The sequence below is a fragment of the Sturnus vulgaris genome, chromosome 13 (genome assembly GCF_052056855.1).
Source record: "Sturnus vulgaris isolate bStuVul1 chromosome 13, bStuVul1.hap1, whole genome shotgun sequence".
Taxonomy (NCBI): Eukaryota; Metazoa; Chordata; class Aves; order Passeriformes; family Sturnidae; genus Sturnus; species Sturnus vulgaris.
Genome location: NC_142255.1, coordinates 11897562 through 11914990, shown reverse-complemented (window position 1 = coordinate 11914990; position 17429 = coordinate 11897562). Strand labels below are relative to the sequence as shown.

The 17429-nt window shown below is 39.5% G+C and overlaps 2 long non-coding RNA genes across 6 annotated transcripts in view; one reads left to right on the top strand and one right to left on the bottom strand.

The window, feature by feature from the left end:
- The window catches only part of LOC148222245 (uncharacterized), a 233191-nt gene that overhangs the window by 127710 nt on the left and 88052 nt on the right, over positions 1-17429 (bottom strand). The gene's annotated exons all lie outside the window — the stretch shown is intronic.
- Positions 9088-15587, top strand: LOC148222246 (uncharacterized). 5 transcript variants are annotated; one of them, XR_015806527.1, is made up of 3 exons: positions 9088-9340; positions 9464-9547; positions 11013-15587. It is a non-coding gene; the product is annotated as an uncharacterized LOC148222246 (long non-coding RNA). The 5 variants fall into 5 exon arrangements; XR_015806525.1 differs by having other exon boundaries at positions 11009-15587; XR_015806528.1 differs by having other exon boundaries at positions 9094-9547; positions 11009-13758; positions 14031-15587.

Here is a 17429-nt window from a genome sequence, read left to right as displayed (position 1 = left end):
GCTGGAAGATTACTTCCAGTCATTCTGGAAATCCCATAAGCTGGCTGGTTACTACACACAAACCTTTCATAGTATTCAACGATGCTATCACAGAGTATTTCAAACAAAGCAGAAAACCACTAAGCAGTGAGAGAAAAGAGGGTTGGTTAGTTTTTTTTAAAATCAGATACTTAAATTCTTGGTATTAATTCTTTCAGTTCCACAAATGTTTTTTTTCCTTTTGAGTCTCACTTCCTGTCCTGTTTTTCTTTTTCCTTCCATGTCCTCCAAACCAGGAAGGTGGTTTCCCTATAAAATGCTGTGTTCTCTCCAGGTTTATCATCAATGCTTTGTTATCCTGATATGCTTCTACAGGTATTTCACCTCTAACCACATTGTGCAAAAGGTTAATCTTTACATCTATTTCAGCCCTGCCAACTTTCTTTACCCAAAGGTGCTTGGCCAATGTATTTGTTTATTAGTAACAATAATATCTCCGTTCATGGGATTACTGTATCCCATTCCCCTAACTTGTTGCAATCTTTTCACACAGAGATAACTTATTTGAAAAAGTTCAACCAAGACTTCTTAAACTCGAGCACATCTGACAAGTCACTAAAGTAGAGATGTAAAATTATAAGGAGCTGCCTAATTTTCAGAAGTTCCAAGCCCATCAGCTTCTACTGACTGCAATGTACATTCTGCCCCTTCAGCTGCTGAAACCAGACTCTACTCTAAACTCAAGTGCTCAACCAAAATGCAAGCTGGATCCCATCAGTCATCTTGGACTACAAAAATATTTTATCAACCAAAGATCACCAGTATATAGAGTTTCATGGTAGAAGAGATTAACAAAAGCAGCAGTAACCCCAGGACCATTTGCAAGGCCAAGACCAAAATACAGACACTGAACTGGATGAAAATAAGTTATTGAACTACTGATGACCAGAAAGTGAAGTAAGAATCCTAGAATATGCTGAGCTTGAAAGGACCCATCAGGATCACCCAGTCCAACTCCTGGCCCTGCACAGAGCACCCCAACAGTCCAACAGTGTACCTGAAAGTGTCATCCAAACACTTCTGGACCTCAGGCAGGCTCCTGACTAGTTTTCTTTGAACAGAATAACACTTCAAATCTGCAAACTATTTCAAAGTTCATTGTTTTAAAAACAATTTATTTTTTAATTAATTTTTAAATTTTTAAAATTTATTTTTATGTTGCCACTCTAATCGCAGCATAAAGCCTGACACATTATGAATGACTGGAACTGTCTGGTAATTTGAAGAACTTTGCAGAACTTGCTCCAGGAATAAGAGCTTGGTACACAGCTTGACAGCCCCCATAGTTACATTACCACAAAAGCACAAGGAAGAGGACTTAAAAGCCTACAAAAGGGCTAGGACTTTTCTCCTAAGATGCATGCTTTTCAGGATGAGGGAAGAAAAATAAATCGCTGAAATAATAATACAAGAGAAACTCTTGAACACTACAAGGATAATTGTCAGCCTGATCTTCATCATGTTCATTCCTGAACATCTTGGTTATGCTTGGCAACGTGACAGCAAAGACATGGAAGGTCACTTGCTGCCCAACAGCTTCTTTCCACTCGTGCTGGTTGAGCTACTTGTTGGATTAAAAAACTCATGATTATGAAAACTGCAGTTCAAGTATTTCATTATTTAGCCCAAAAACTACCTCAGTGGAGCTGAGCTGGCAGTCCCAGTCCACAGAACCTGCTTGGACAAAGTTACCACATGACAACAGCAGTGGACACCAACCTGAAAGTAGATAAAACCTTTCTTGCTATGTCCTGTTTCACACAAAACCCTTTTAAATTCTTCAAGTAATTAAAATGCTTCTCCCAGGTTGCTCTCCACTTTCTTAAATAGACAAAGAAATTAAAACCCCCACATGGGTCCTTTTAGCAGGAGAGAGGTGCCCAAGGTGCATCTCAGCCCCTGCACATCCTCAGCCAGACAGGAAGGTGCAGTGTCCTCGGGTTCCCACCCAGGGCCACAGCTCTGGTGATTCATCCTTCAGCACAAAGGGATGTGACAGCGTCTGTGCAAGTTATGTCCAGCTCCAGGGGAGGGCAGGTGAAGCTGTGCACTGATGGATAACAGAGCTCTTATAAACAGTGTAGGAGGCTATAACAAGAGTATTCTGGTGTGTTTTGACTACACTGACAAGAATTTTGCTGCATGGACTGCACCTGAGGTCTTTCCTTTTCGGGGAGTATTAACATTCCTTGGTGTTTTCTGAATATTCCTTTTCCATGAAAAAAAAACAAACCAATACAAACAAACAAAGCAACCAGAAAAACCACCACCCTCACCTGTAGATATTTAACTATTCTTCTATCTAGACATCTGCATTTGCCACACCTCATGGACTGCTTTAAGATTCCAATTTACTTGGATGCTTGATTCCTCTTAGTTTAACCAAGTCAGAGGGAACATAACTGGATTTTTGCAGAAGAGAATTATTCTTTTCCACATGCCACTGAGTTTACCTATAGCCAGCCTCAAAGACTATTTACAGCAGGAAAAAAGAAGTATATTTGGGGTTATTTGACTAGAAAGGAACATAGTTATTGACATCTCAACTTCCCTAGGAAAGGAGTAAAAAATTTATTTTGAAGTGATCACACCAAGCAGGTTGGCCCAATCTGTACCAAAACACTGTACAAAGCATTTTTGAACTTGGAGTATTTTCTAGCACATTCTACCTTAGCTGTGGACCTTACATATATTTTTTTATATAGTTTGCAGCTATGCACAAGTCATCACTGGAGAAAATTCCTATTATTGATGGATATATGCTGACATTTTCATTCATAAATGTTCTATCATTATTCTTGCTGGAACACAGGTAAAGTTTATTTTTACCCCATAATTTCTACCTAGTCAGAATGAGTTAAGAGGCTTGCACTTATAAAGTGTACAGGATACAAAATGAATTATAAGCATGTCTAAGTATGAAAGGGAATTAGTGATGATGGTTGAATCTCAGAAGAGCTTCAAGTTAAATTCACAAAGGGCCTTATTTGAGCTATATACAAAACCACATGAATCTAAAATTGGGGCTAACATAGAAATACCACCTGTCAGTCTCAACCCCATGCTTAGCATTCCATCCAGGTGAGAAATACCAGGAGTCTTACCCAGATTTTTGATATTTCTTCTAATTACTGCTGAAGCTGGAAACTGCAGTGTAGGTCCCAGGGGTGAAAAAAATGAGAATTTACAGAAATATTTTGGATTTAGGATAGAGAAGCCATGTGCTAATTTCACACTCAACATACCAGGGTTTATTTGCCTAAAACACAGAACTGTAGTACACAATGGTGCCTGGAAAGAATGAGAACCCAACCATAGACTGGGGGACTCAGAGGGCTGGAAGGTTGGCATAGAGAGTCAATTACAAGGCAAAAATTCCCATGAATCCACATTTTTGGATAATTAAGCTATTGTAGATTTCCATAGGGATGAATGGTCTTGGGACGCCTGACAAGCTATTAGATGGAGAAATGCAAAATTTAATTTATACAAAGAGTAAAGATCTTTTCCAACAATCTTTTTGTGACTGAAAGAGAGGGTGGGGTACAAGCAGCACATTTGCCATGAAAGGTCATTTTTCACCCATCTGAAAGAGTCAAATTTTCCCCATATGGTGATTAAGCAAAAATGAATGATTTTGTCTGGAGGATGCATTTTTTTCACTCTGTCATAAAAAAGATCAGCTATTGAATTCATAGCAGGTTTTGTGTGGACAGATAATTTTTCTCTGGATTAGAAATTTTTAAAAAACCACTATCAAACCCTTGAAAATATACTTTTTCTAATACAAATAGTGATAGCATGAAACATGGAAACTGATGGAGTTTAGTATTTTAGGGTTTGAGGAGGGGTAAAGAGTTCTATATGCTTTGTATATCATATTTATGTTATAAAAAATAAATATCTATTATGCAAAATGCATATGACATTGCACTAGGCAGGCTTTGAATTTTTTTCTTGAAAACTAAAATCATGTGTATTGCAGACACTAAAGCAATGAAACAGAATCTACAGAAGAAAATGGAATTATATAGCCTTAAGCATTATGGAGTCTGCATGCTGTTCTTTGTTAAACAAGCACCATACTCCCTTGTCTGCCAGGGCTCCCATTTTCAGCAGTAGTTCAGCACTGCCTCTCTAAATGACACATAGCAAGGAAAATAAGGTTTTTCAATGAAGCCTCACACAATTAAAATGTTAAATATTTCACATACTAGTCTGATGTCTGCAGGAGGTAAAGCTTCACAGGGAGCTAACTTATCCTCCACAGCCAAAGGAAATGAAGCAGTTTCAGTCATCAGATGGCTCAGTGCATGTTCCAAAGAGATTCACAGGCATTGCTTTTATATAAAAAATACAAAACAATTTAGAAAAAGAGGGTGATGGAGGCCATATTACAAAGAGAACAGCTCAGTCTCATTTGACAGGCAATAGCTATGGGTCAGACTGTACAATTGATTTTTCAGCAGAGCACTTCTTTGATTTCTATAGGGAGTTTAGCTTAAAAATTGATGAGACAATATGTCCTTATTAAAGCAACCATTTTAGGAAAAAAACTCTCACCTGTTTAAGTTTAACTCTTGTGCCTACTGAAGGCTGACAAAACCACCTATTACATCAGAACATCCCTTCAAGCCCCCATTTTTAGGGATTCTTAGACACAAAATCTAGTTTGGAGAATAGGATAAATACAACTGTCTACAAATAAAGTTTGGCAAGTTCCTAAGAGCTTGTAGGATTGGAACCCGAATTGTTGCCCGAGTTTTTAGTGTCACTTTTCTCTGCCTGCCTCCTTAGAGCTACAAGGTTAAGGGTAACAGAAGCACGAGCAAAGCACACCCAAAGGCAGTGCAGAATTTATCTACACTAACTTCCTAACAGGGGCATGACCCCAGTTCTGCAGTACCTTTGTCACTGGGTGTTTCGGGGTGCCATCTGAGCAGGGCTGTGCCCAGGACACCCGGAGTGCCATTCCCAGGACGTGCCTGGGAAGCTGCAGGCACCGGCGGAGCCACAGGAGGGCTGTACCAGCGCTGCCAGCCCGGCACCGACGGAGCCACGCAGCCACCAAGCAGGGGTGCTTAAACAACGCACAAAAGCTCCATCGAAAAAGGGTTTAAAAGTTTTCTCTGCAGTGAATCACAGAAGCATACTGAAGTGTTTCACGTGTCACACCACACGTTCTTCAGTTTTAAAGCACAGTGAGGATCAATGTCCTCGCCTGCCTTTACCTATAGCTGCCTGCAAAAGCAAGGTGACATTTCCCACTTAGATCCATCCAGGAGACTTTTTAAATGCAGTACCAATGCTGATGTCTAAGAGCACTTCTGCTTTGCAATTATTACAAATTATTTAAAACTGAACAGAATTTAAGCCTGTGGTCAATCCAAGTCCACCCTCTGTCCTCAGCTGCACACAAACATTACAAGCTTTCTCCCGTAAAGTCCAACAACAGAGATAAGGAAAAATATGAAACATACTGAAGTCAGAGATTTGGAAAGTTAACAACATGACAGCCCCATGTGTAGCAAAATGCTCCAGATGCATAATGCCTTCTCTGGAGGAAAAGAAAATAAACCAAACAAACCAAGCCAATGTCTTTGGCCTTTCAAACCAATTTTCAAATTCACAGAACAATTTTTCATACCAAAAGAAAAAAAACATTAAGGGGGCAGGGATAAGGTGATATGGGACACACACACACACACATTCTGCAAACACCTGGTATGACAACCATAATTTACAGTCCAGGTGTTTAGGATCCTTTCCTAAAAAGCTGAATAGTCTTGGTTTACAATAATCAACTTAGTCCAGGCCTTTAGTACAAATAACAAAATGGATACAAGGGATACTCTACTGCCATCCTCAAGGTTTCACTCAGACAACAGTACTCAGGTTTCCCCATTTACTTTTCCAGCCCTGGTTTTCCACACATGCTCAAAGTATTTAATTTTATTCCAAATAAAAGAGGTGTTTTTCAGGATTTCTGCCAGAATGGCAAAGTCAGCAGGATTTTGACAAAGTGCAGCAGGAATTTAAAGAGTAAAGGCAAAGTATCCCATCACCTGGGAAGTGCTGATAATGACAGCAACCAAGCTGGAGAACCACTTGGAATATTTAATCAGACTGTGGTGCAGATTAATTTGATACTGTGTTTAAAGTGCTTTGAACATGAAAAGCATAACTTAATTGTTTTATCTTCAGCCTCATCACCTCCCCTGTGCCTCATCCTACCTAACGGTGCAAGGCAGCTGGTGAACTTGTGGTGTTACACCAGGCTGTGACATGGGAGAACTGGTTCCAGCAACACCCCAACCCCTTTATCTTGCTTTCAAGCAAGTAACAATTGGTTGCTGGGCAGATGTTTGGTAAAATGTTCTTCTCTTAATTCACGTGAGCCCAGCTGTGCAACTCCTAACATATTTTGGCTAAAAGTTAAATCAGTACCTACTGCAAAAATTTTTAAAACCAACAACAGTAATAGTGATTTTCACTTTCAAAGCATCAGCAGCAATGACAGCACCCAAGCAATGAACAGGTCTCTTTAGCTTTATGAGGTTTCATACACAAACATTGTAACTCCTACAGCACTTTAGGTAGATTAGAGGGCACTGTAATCCGAGGACATTTTAACATCTCCCTTTGAAAGCCATTCTACCAAAAGAGTGTGAGACATAGAGCAACTATTTTACTTATCCATCACTGTTAGACCAAATCTAGACAATAGTACAAAAACATAGCAAGTGGTATCTTGAGTTTTCAATTAACTCTTGAAAAAGCAGCTTAAGGGATGACAGGAGAAACAGGCTGGGACATTCTGCTGTCCTATTGCACATTCATTGATCAGGAAACATTGTACAATTATATTGTATTTAAAAAATTCATAATTTTTCTTCATTCAGAGGCTATCACCTCTGGCGTCTAACTACATATTCTAAGACAAAGGGATAGGAAAAGTGAACTCAGTTCTGCAGTGCCATCAAAATGCCTCAATACACAAGACAAGTACAGCACACAGAACTACCAGGACTTTGCACTTTTCTGCACTTTCTGAGGAAGTGAGCATTTTGCACTAGTAACAATCACACTCATATTACACCAAGAAATGGGTCTGCTGATTTATTATGCCGTTTGAAAATGCATCCCTCAAGATTTGGGGATTTTTTGTGTCTTTCTTTTTGGTGGGTGGGCATGGGAAGGTGGTGATGATTTGGGGGAGAAGAGCACCTTGCCTTAGGGATGCAATACAGAGAACTGCACTAAAAAAAGAAATATTCTGGCAGCAACAGAAAAACTTGGGGATAAAAGAAAATATAGGGAACGAGATGGAACTGCCAGGGTACCCCCATAGCAGACATCCTGTGCAAATACACCACCTGGCAAATGTTTGAACCACCACCTGTAGTAACAAGGAGAACACTGCTGAAGAACCTCACAGCCTGGAACAAGTCCTAGGCACACATTTAAACAACTAACATACCCATCAAAAAGTATTTGTAGCAATTTCACATGTTAAGAATGATACAAGTCTTGCTTTCTTGCTTTTCTCAGACAAAAGAATCAAGTCACCTTCTCAATCCTTGTCCTTTTCTGGCTTTTCCTCCTAACAACCAACACTTAAATAAAAAAACCCCACAAAGCTACCATGAAAGATTATAAAGGGAATAGCACACGTTCCTTGGAGAAACAAGGTGCAGCAGGAGGAACACACTAGCTAGCACATGGGAGCCAGAGTAAAGAAATACAAAGTTCTTCAGTACTCTTGTCATAAATGCTTTCAGGCATCCTCTTATTTTATAAATACTTCACGTACGGATACATAGGCCTTTATTAATTCATCCTCCTGTTGAAAGGACAGGATCCTACAGCAAAGCTCTGTGATGAGAGACACTGAGAAAATGCTCAGTAACTCAGAATTTCATTTGATTTCTATCCAAACAAATTAAATCAAGCAGACTACAGATTAATTACAATTCTCTAAGAGAAAAATTCTGCAGCCTTTTCCCAGAATCCTAAAAAAATGCTAGCAGATTTGCCACTGCAGTTTACATGTTTTTAAAAGTGGCTTATTTCATTAGCTGTCTTAGAGCTGAGGGAATACACGAGCATGCACTTCATCCCCTCTGGGCTAGAGCCCCTCCAAAATTATTGATTTCATAAGGTTGATAATTCAGCTGAGGTGTCAGCCTCAAAATCCATGATACCTAAACATAAAAGACTTCACATAAGATCATTCTTCCTGGCAAGAGCTCCAAGGTTTTCCATGCCTGGGAAGTCTTCCATTTCAAAACACAGGAACTTTTCAGTGGAATATCAGTAAGGTGGTTATGGCACTGTTGAAGCAATAGAACCCTTGAAGACTTACCACCAGCTTTTACATATAAACAGTGTTCTGCACATAAATTGAGAGAGACTTCAATGGGAATGTTTGCATTTCAACACAAGTCTCCTTGGTGAGTGATCTAGCTTGTCTCCAAGATCAAAGAGACATGCATTAACATCTTCTGGCTTGCAGAAGAAAACACACACAAAACCCACCCATAACTCAAAGTGTAGTGAACTACAGAACAGCAGCCAGGGAAAACAAGAGGAAACAGAATGGATAAACCAGATTATCCTCCAGAAACAGGACTAAATACAGATGCAGATTAGCCTGGCAAACTGAACATTTCTAGGTAGTGCTGATACGTCGCTCTACTGCCAGGATGAGAAAAACTGTAGGAAGCAATTAGCTACTGTAGCTTTTCCCTACTTAAAATGATTGTTCAAGGCTATATGGTAATATGCAGTTGGTCATACCAAATCAGCACATAAATGCTGGCATGAAAAATGCCATTTATTCAATCTCAACTTCAAAAAAAATCTAAAAGAGTTGAGAGAAATAAGAGTTCTTTTCTTGACCATTCTGCATTTACACTTCAATTCTGTTCCCAAGATGCAGCTTCGTTGTGCACATTGTATGCATGTCCTCCATAATTAAAGCTTTATTTGAACCTCCCCCCTCTTTCTACAACTCTCTTGGTTAGATCAAAACAGTGGAGACAAAAACTGAAACATGCCTGCGGTGCAGGAGAGAACAAGAAACACTATTTAGTGAAGTAGGCTAATGGTGGTGGGGAGGAAGAGGGCCGATTTTCACATCTCAGAACTGTTAAGCCTGCAAAATATTACTGAAATCACATCTGGGAACAAAGCTCTGCTTTAAGAAAGTTCACCCATGAGTGTTGCTAAGCAATGGAGAAAAGACAAGGGAGAGGGAGAGTACCTGACTTTAGTATTAGGAGGACGGATGGAAGATAAAGTAAGGCTTCTGCATAGCTTTATTTATAAAAACTTTCAAGTTTGTTTTTATTGCCTGTCTTCCAAACTACTTGTACCATGATTAATCAGGTCTCATTCATTATCTATCCCAATGCACACCAAGCACAAAGAGAGCTACTGCATCCTGGAGCACTGGCACAAGCATTTGAGCATCAGAACTGCCAACATCTGTCTCTGGATTTAACAGGTAAGAACAGGAGAAGCTGTCTTGATGCAAATACTATGGAATTTAATGTCTATATTTTAGACAAATACTGCTGATACTTGTTTTTATGTACTTTAACTCTGCATTGTATAGGAAATAAAATACTTGTGATAGCTAGAGTTTGCTCTAACTCTATTCTTATGCTGGTACTTACAGAAAAGTGAAGTACTTTATCATATAAGATCAATAAATGTCATATCTTCACCTTATTTAAATGGAGTTTTTCTGTCCACTCTCTTCTGGCATCTTGATATTGTAAAAGTTTCTTGTTCTGCTTTAGCAAGATTGCTTCCAAGCCTTAGGAAAGCAACTGCACATTTTCAGCTGTAGACAAATACATTGCCTCATAGTATTTCCCAGCAAACATTTGTTGTCTTCTTCAGCTAAATGCCTCCATAAACTATAACATGTACATTTGTAAAGCATGCATTGTTGGAACAGTAAATTGAATTCTTTGATTCATTTTTACATGGCAGCAGTATTTTTTAATTTTTTTTTTAAATCATCATAAATACTCTGGAATGCTCATCTCTTTATTACTCAAAATTATATTCCATATGCTAAGGCATTTGCAGCCTCACAGGTCATTTCATAGGCATTAAACTTTTACTGCATACCTGTCTTTTTAACATTTGCTAATAACTCATCTGGAAAGAGAGTGACATTTGTTGCTCAGTAACAGATGTCTGCACACACAGCATGAACTAGGAGCATTTCTCAGCCTGAGATCCTAGATTATGATTAACTACCTAGTCAGTATTCTAGTTAGAGATATTATGAAGGCCTTTCCCAAAACTCAAGATATTCAAAACCTGTCACTTCTGTAGCACTCCAGCAGTGTTCCCTGCACATGGGATGCATTTCCCTGACAGGCAATTGGCATTTAACAGACTGAACAATAGAAACTAATTAAGAAGATTGAGTGTTGTAATCACATTTTTATTTTATACACCTTTAATGTTTTCAAAAGCAGAGACTCTGAACCAAACGTTTTAAGCTCAAAGGAGCATGGACACTGTACAAATGCAAATTAAGCCACGTGCTGAAAAAACATCCTACAAGTTTTCCTCTGAAAGGTGATAAATTAATTACTGAGATTGGAAATTTTCCCATGCCTAACACATAAAACAGGTCGCCTCTTGTACTATATTTTATTTACATACACAGTCAGAAGCAAATCTATGGGCAGTTGCTTTAGAGGTGAACAAGCACAGTCATCATTTGTCATCCTCCCAGAACTCGTCCAGGCAGTCCAAAACAAAGTGATCAAGTGGAAATATAAACCAGGATGGAAGAAAGATGCTGTGGATAACCCAGCAGTTACTAGTTTCATATAGCAAACCTCTTGAAATGGATGACATGTAGAAAATGCACTGAAATCCATCATGTTGCATTGCCCAATTGACTTTTTTCCCCCCCTTTTGCTTTTTTTTTAATGAAAAGCAAGGAATGAGAGAAGAAGAAATCTTCCCTATCAGCAGCAGCAGGGATTGCTGCAGCAAGTTGATAATTCCCTCCTGCTACTCTGCTGACAACCACCAAACTGCACAGGAAGAGCAAAGCATTTTAATCATGGAATTGAAAAACACAGCAGTTCCTAAAGCTTCACCTTACCTTGGCTGATTTACATTAATTTAGGATCAACTGGCTTTCAGCAGAATAATATTATCTATGGAAGATGACAGAGGAGGAAAAATTCAGTGCAACTTCTAGTTTTCCTGTGCATAACAGGCAAGGATCTATGTATATAAACAGTTTTGGAGCATCTTAGATAAACAAGGACTATTGAATGGCTTAAATGCACAGTGCAAAACAGAGGGCTCCCTAATTCCATACTAAGTGTTTTAGAAGTGACATACTTCCAAATACACATCATTAAAAGGATAAAAAGTACATTAGCAACTGGCAAGTCAGAGTCCAGTCCAGTGTCCACTGGACCCATCAGAAATCCTGTGACAGAGGTCTCAAGGTTTTGGCTCCGGTTCTTTCATCAGATTATCATTTGTAACAAAGGCACTCTATAAAGAGCTGCTAAGACAAATGCAGATCCTGTGCCTAAGACAGTCAGACACCCCCCAAAATTAAAAATTTGAGCACACAGCAGCTTACAGGCAGCAGCTTCGGGCATGTGGCACAACATCTGCTACACAAACACTAGAAAGCAGACCTGCGGCAAACTGGACCCGTGCCAGCTCTCGAGATTATCCCCCCTCCAAGGCTGTCAAGTAAATGCACAGATGGCAGCCAATGCACTCACAGGATAGTTAGCTCAGTTAACAATCAAGTATGCTAAATGATTTCAGATTCACTCTGCACCAAGCATTGTACTTTCCAGTGAACCATTAACACTGTGTCCTAATAGAAATATGGTGTGGTATGAAGGAACTGGCAGATCCTGTATTTTACAAGACAGTTTCTCTGGAACAATTTGTCAGGGAACATTAGATCTGCCTTCATGAATAAAGTGAGAATCTGCCAAGTTTGCCAGGCGGGTTTGTTCATAGTTTTAATTCTACAGTGTTTGAAGAGTGAGGATGGAAACAAACAAAGATGCAGGTCAGTTATCCATGCAAGCTGCTCCCAGGGACACACTCAGCAGAAAGCAGGAGGGATGTTAGGAGCACACAGGATCTCAGATCACAGCAGCTGTGCCCCCGTAGGCTTGCCTGCTGTAGGGCAGCACACAGCTCTCCTGGACAGGACAGCTATCACAAGCAGCCTGTTGGGTGACTCACTTGGTACCCAAGAACACAGATGTGACAAATCATCCCAGAAAAGCTAATTGGGTTTAAATGTGTAAAATCTGTAATGAAAGTTTGGCCCTCATACATCAAGGGGGCAAATAATTCAGTACTGGGCACTAGCACAGAACATACAGGTGGACTTTTGGCCTCAGCATTACATGACACATCTTTAAATTCTTCCTCCTTATGGTTAGATATAATTGCTTTTAAGGACATTTGTAGACTTAGTCACAAGTTTATTCTATTGATTTACTTTTCCCCTAAGTCAGCAGGGCAAGAATAGTCTTTGAAAAAAAATGCTGGTTTCTTCTCCCACCTCCACCCTCTGCTCCTGTTGCATATCCCTTTTATCCATCCACCCAAAATCCCATGTACCTAAACAGCTGGTCAAAAGTGTAGTAGAATTTATTTATTACATATTTGGCTCCCGTGACCATTTTATTCATCACCGTTGCACCTAATAAATACCCTGAGAAAAGACATACCATCACCCCTTTTCTGCCTGCATTGGAAAAACCATTCAGCAGAAGGCAGGGGAGAAACCCAAGAAAAACAAGTGGAAAAATAGAAGGACAGGGAAGAGAGAAAACTTAGCTCTGTTGAAGGAGGTAGGAGTTGTGCTATGGATACCAGAAAAGCAGCACCTCACACTTATCTGTTATCTCAGTTCCAAAGAGTAGGACTGAAGAAAACAGGAAAATAAAGCATTTCTAGAGGGCAATCAACAAAATTAGTTCCCTACACAGGTAGGTAAGTGCCAGCTGGAGAGCAGCAGCTTCTGACCAGTGCTGTGAAGTCTTGGGCTTTGGACTCTCACTCTGAACTCTCCCAGAGCACAGACCTCGTCGTGCTGCATGTGCAGAGCCCAGAGAAGCTGCACTGCGTGGTGCAGGGCTGCACAAACTCCCCCAGCAGGGCTGAGCCTGCCTGTGCTCAGGGAGAGACATCACACAGCTCTGCTCACCTTCCCCTTCTGCTCTGACTCCGGCTCTATTCAGAGTTACACCAGGAAAATCAGCAACAGCATCAAGAACTCCCACTGCCTGCTCTTCCAGTTCAGACATGGAAAGGTGCCACAAAAATACCAGAGCAGGAGCAAGAACTCTGCCTGTGCACTGAGCTCCCCAGCAGCCCTCCCTGCAGCTTTCCTCTCTCGAGGAGGCAATGTTGTGACTGCCTGCGCCATCACCAGAGCAGGGAAGTCAGAGATGCAATTTTACAAAATAAAGAGCAAACCAGTCAAAAATGGAGACAGAAGCAACCTCATTTTCTAGCTCAACTTTGTGAAAATCTGATTAGACCTTAGTGAAATTTAATCTTTGCCTTCCAGACCTTCTGAGACAACAATAAAAATCTCCTGAGCTCATAAAGTACCCGGAGAGGAGAGATACCACTCAACTGCAGGAAAAGAGCTGAAAAAAATATATTTTTCTTGGCACTAATCACCAGGTAAATCTGCAAAAAATGTCATTAAAAAGTTAATGATAAAAAATTGCATGTTACTATTTTCAAATACAAGAATACACTTTATCAGACAAAGTAATAAAATAATTTGAAAAAGACAAGACAAATTAGCTTCAGCAATCATTTGGAATGCCAGACATTCAGAAGAGAGTATTTGTTCAAATTGCTAAGATAGTCAAGAGACAGAAAATTTGACTCCCAGCAGTCCTGCAGTGCTAACATTTCTTTTTCCTTTTTTTCCTACTACAAATTTACAGCAAAAACAAACCAACCTACCAGATATATTTTTATATTATCAGCCCTTCCCCGGAACAATTCTGCTTCAAAACCAGTCATTAAGCTGGAACTGGCAAAACCCAAAGTTCCAGTCTTTTATTCTCAGCCAGAGGGTCCACATTTCTCTCTGTCCTTGTAACAGCTGTTCCTACATTGCCTTATGAAACACACAAAAATGGGAACTTTTGACTTCCCTCACAACATTTTTACTTCCATGAAGAGATAATACACAGTGCCATTAGCCCCACAAGAGGCCACAGTAAATGCTGCATCCTGGGTGTGCTCAGCACGGATCTACAGGAAGCTCTCACTGCAGGGAGTGCTGATTTTTGGGTGTCTTTCCCCTCTGCCAGCTCAGCAGTGGCAATGCACCAAAAGAAGCCTTTCTGCCCATTCAGCATCTGCGGTGGAACCTTTGCCAAGGGTTGGATCTTGGCCTCTTGGTTTGTGCCTACAGTGCCCACGATTCCCTGGGCAAACCTTTCCAGCCAAACCTTTCCTACCTTGGGGTTGCTGAGCCCACCACAAGCCACGTTTTGTTGGCACTGTGTAAACCAGCAAATCCTACACTGATGTTTCTTAGATTCTTCCAGTGCTCTGCTTACAGTCCAACGAGATCAGTTTTGCAGCTTTTGGTAAGAAAACAAGCAATTCCTACCAAAGTACAGCAATCTGGGAAATTAAAAAAGGAAAAAACAGATATGAACAGGTGGTAAAATTGTATTTTCGATCCTGTCCTCTAATAATCTAGTATAGCAGCCATCTCCAACCAACTCATTTTTAATCACATCATACAAGACAAAATGATATATGCAGGAAATATTAAAAAACAGATGTTAAAAAAATCTTTAAATATGGATGTGCAGAACCAAAATAATTGAGGATGATGTGCACATACTGAGTTAAACTAGAGGATGGTAGCTATATATATGTGTGTATATATATGTGTGTGTATATACATCTCAATCATCTAGGAACTCAATTTAATTTTCGTATGCATTGATTCCCCCACATCCTTATTGTTTCTTATAGAATCTTTCACTTAGTAAATCCACGTCTCATACAGCCATGCACCAAAAACATGGTTATGTTGCATATGATTAGCCAGTAGAATGTCTGTGGAATAAAGCTTGCTGATTAAAATCCTATTTTAATCATGCAATTAAAAAGCCCACAGTAATATTGCAACTGAAATACTTGTAAAATGCATCTATGCAGGAAACTAGAAAACTGGAATAAATGTGGTATTCTGATCTCTTACTGTACAGATGTACAATAATTCTCAATCTGTTCCTGCCTGGGCAAGTCAGTGTGTGTAACATTCAAGATTAATTAGAAGGAACACGTGTTCCTCATGAATGATGCCATGTCTAGTACTATATGTAAATTAATTCATGTCAGCATGGGCCACGTTGCATCATGATTTTTTTTAGGAAAAGGATGTACTAATTTTTGACTGCTATTACTACAGATTGTCTATTGATTTTACAATAGCTGTAGAGAAATTTTATAAAAATAAAATATTGGGCAATATGCAAGTTGGTTTTCTGCTGTGTTTATTGTTTGATCTTTGCCAACTAACTGGGATAAGAGAATTCATAAGGTATGAACATATATTCTGTTTGGGCCTCTGTAGCATGAACAGAGTGGTTATCACAGAGCCTCAACAGCAGCCACCTCTTCCCAGCTTAATGCCTTGGGGAAACAGCACTGCCTCCAACACCAAACACAAAATAACATCACATTACACATGCAGAATCCAAGGTCTCAGCTTTAACTGTCCTTTGATCTTCCATAACTGAAGGAAGTGTAAACCAAGATCAAGTTTATTAACTACAGATCAAAGTACAGCCTAGTTCTTCCCTTTCCAACAGCAATTAAAGACTGGAGGTAAATTTCTAGAGAAAATTATTTTGAGATATATAGGTTATTTTTGCAATCATTGACTGTGCCATTCCAATTTAAAAACACAACTTCAGGACACTATGACCCACATTTCTCCCAGCTCTTGCTTGGAGATTCCTGCTCTTCCTCTGGCATTAGGGTGTTTGTTAATTGGGAGCATGGACACATAGCACCCTGTTAAGAGCTAACAGAACTACTGCAGTAATACAGTAAAAACTGAGAGGTACAATAATTTTAAAATGTATTTTATCCTCAAAATACATCATTCCAATTGATTCAGTTGTACTGAGAGATTGGTGGTACACGTTATTTGAAAACTCATTGAGTATGAAAAACCAAATACATTTCTCCAGCCTTGGAAGCACCTTGGAAATTACTTTTTGTTCTCAGCATCATGTGAATTCATCACTTAAGTGCACTGCAAAACAAAAAGCTATACTGCACTTGGATTTCACTTTTAGGAGCAGTTTAGCCACCTTTTATAACCCAAGAATTGCAATTCTTTACCATAGCAGCAGCTTAAAACACATTATAGTGTCTTACTTTTTTTTGAAACTTAATTGTAGAACACTCTTAATATGGCCTTTAAAATAAAACACAATCTAAGTGCCATAAAAACCTTGCAGCTCCTTACACAATTAAATTCTTTGAATGAAAAGCACTATCTTGCAGTTTTGTAAGTCAAAGCAGCAGATGTATATGCTGAAGCACAACTCAGGGTAAACAGATGCCATTAATGATTGAGACTTATGACTGAACTTTTTCCAAATATAAAGCAATATGAAACCAAGACATCTGTTGATTACATGCTTTTTGGGGGTATTCACACAGATACATCACTCTTGAAAAAGGAAAAGTGTTTTCATCACAAGTTTGATCATTGCCACAGCAGTCAACAGGAGGTTTGGGGTACAGGTGTCAGGAGCATAAGACTGGTTCTTGTAAAGCATCACCACCCTCAGCTTCTACCATGCTAAGTCAGCTCACCTAAAACATGTCCTAAAGTAGATTTTATTTCTGAAAATACCAGTTGAGAGACAGGTGATAACAGCTAAAACTCAGACTATATTTTTATTAAAAATAACACAGCCCTGCCTCTTCAAATTAACACTTTCACCCCCCTTTCCTCCAGTTTATCTCCAGTACCCTCGGCCACATTTCCAGTGCCACCAGACCTTCAAGTCAGTGGCTGGATTGCATCCAGGGTTCATCATCTTACAGCTGGTTTCAAAACCACAAGGTAAATTGGCATTTACCCATGTAGATGCCCAGCAATCATTACCATACTATATTCAGCTCTCCTTATATTGGCAAGTTTGCTCAGTATAAAAAGAGTTGGGGTTCTTAAAAAAAATTTCTAAAACTACAGCCAATACTGACACGTTTCCTTATATTCCCAAATTAGTTGCATAATGCTGCTGCCCTTTTGTAAAGATAGATCACACTGGCACTTCAGAAATGGCTGCAGTTTCCAA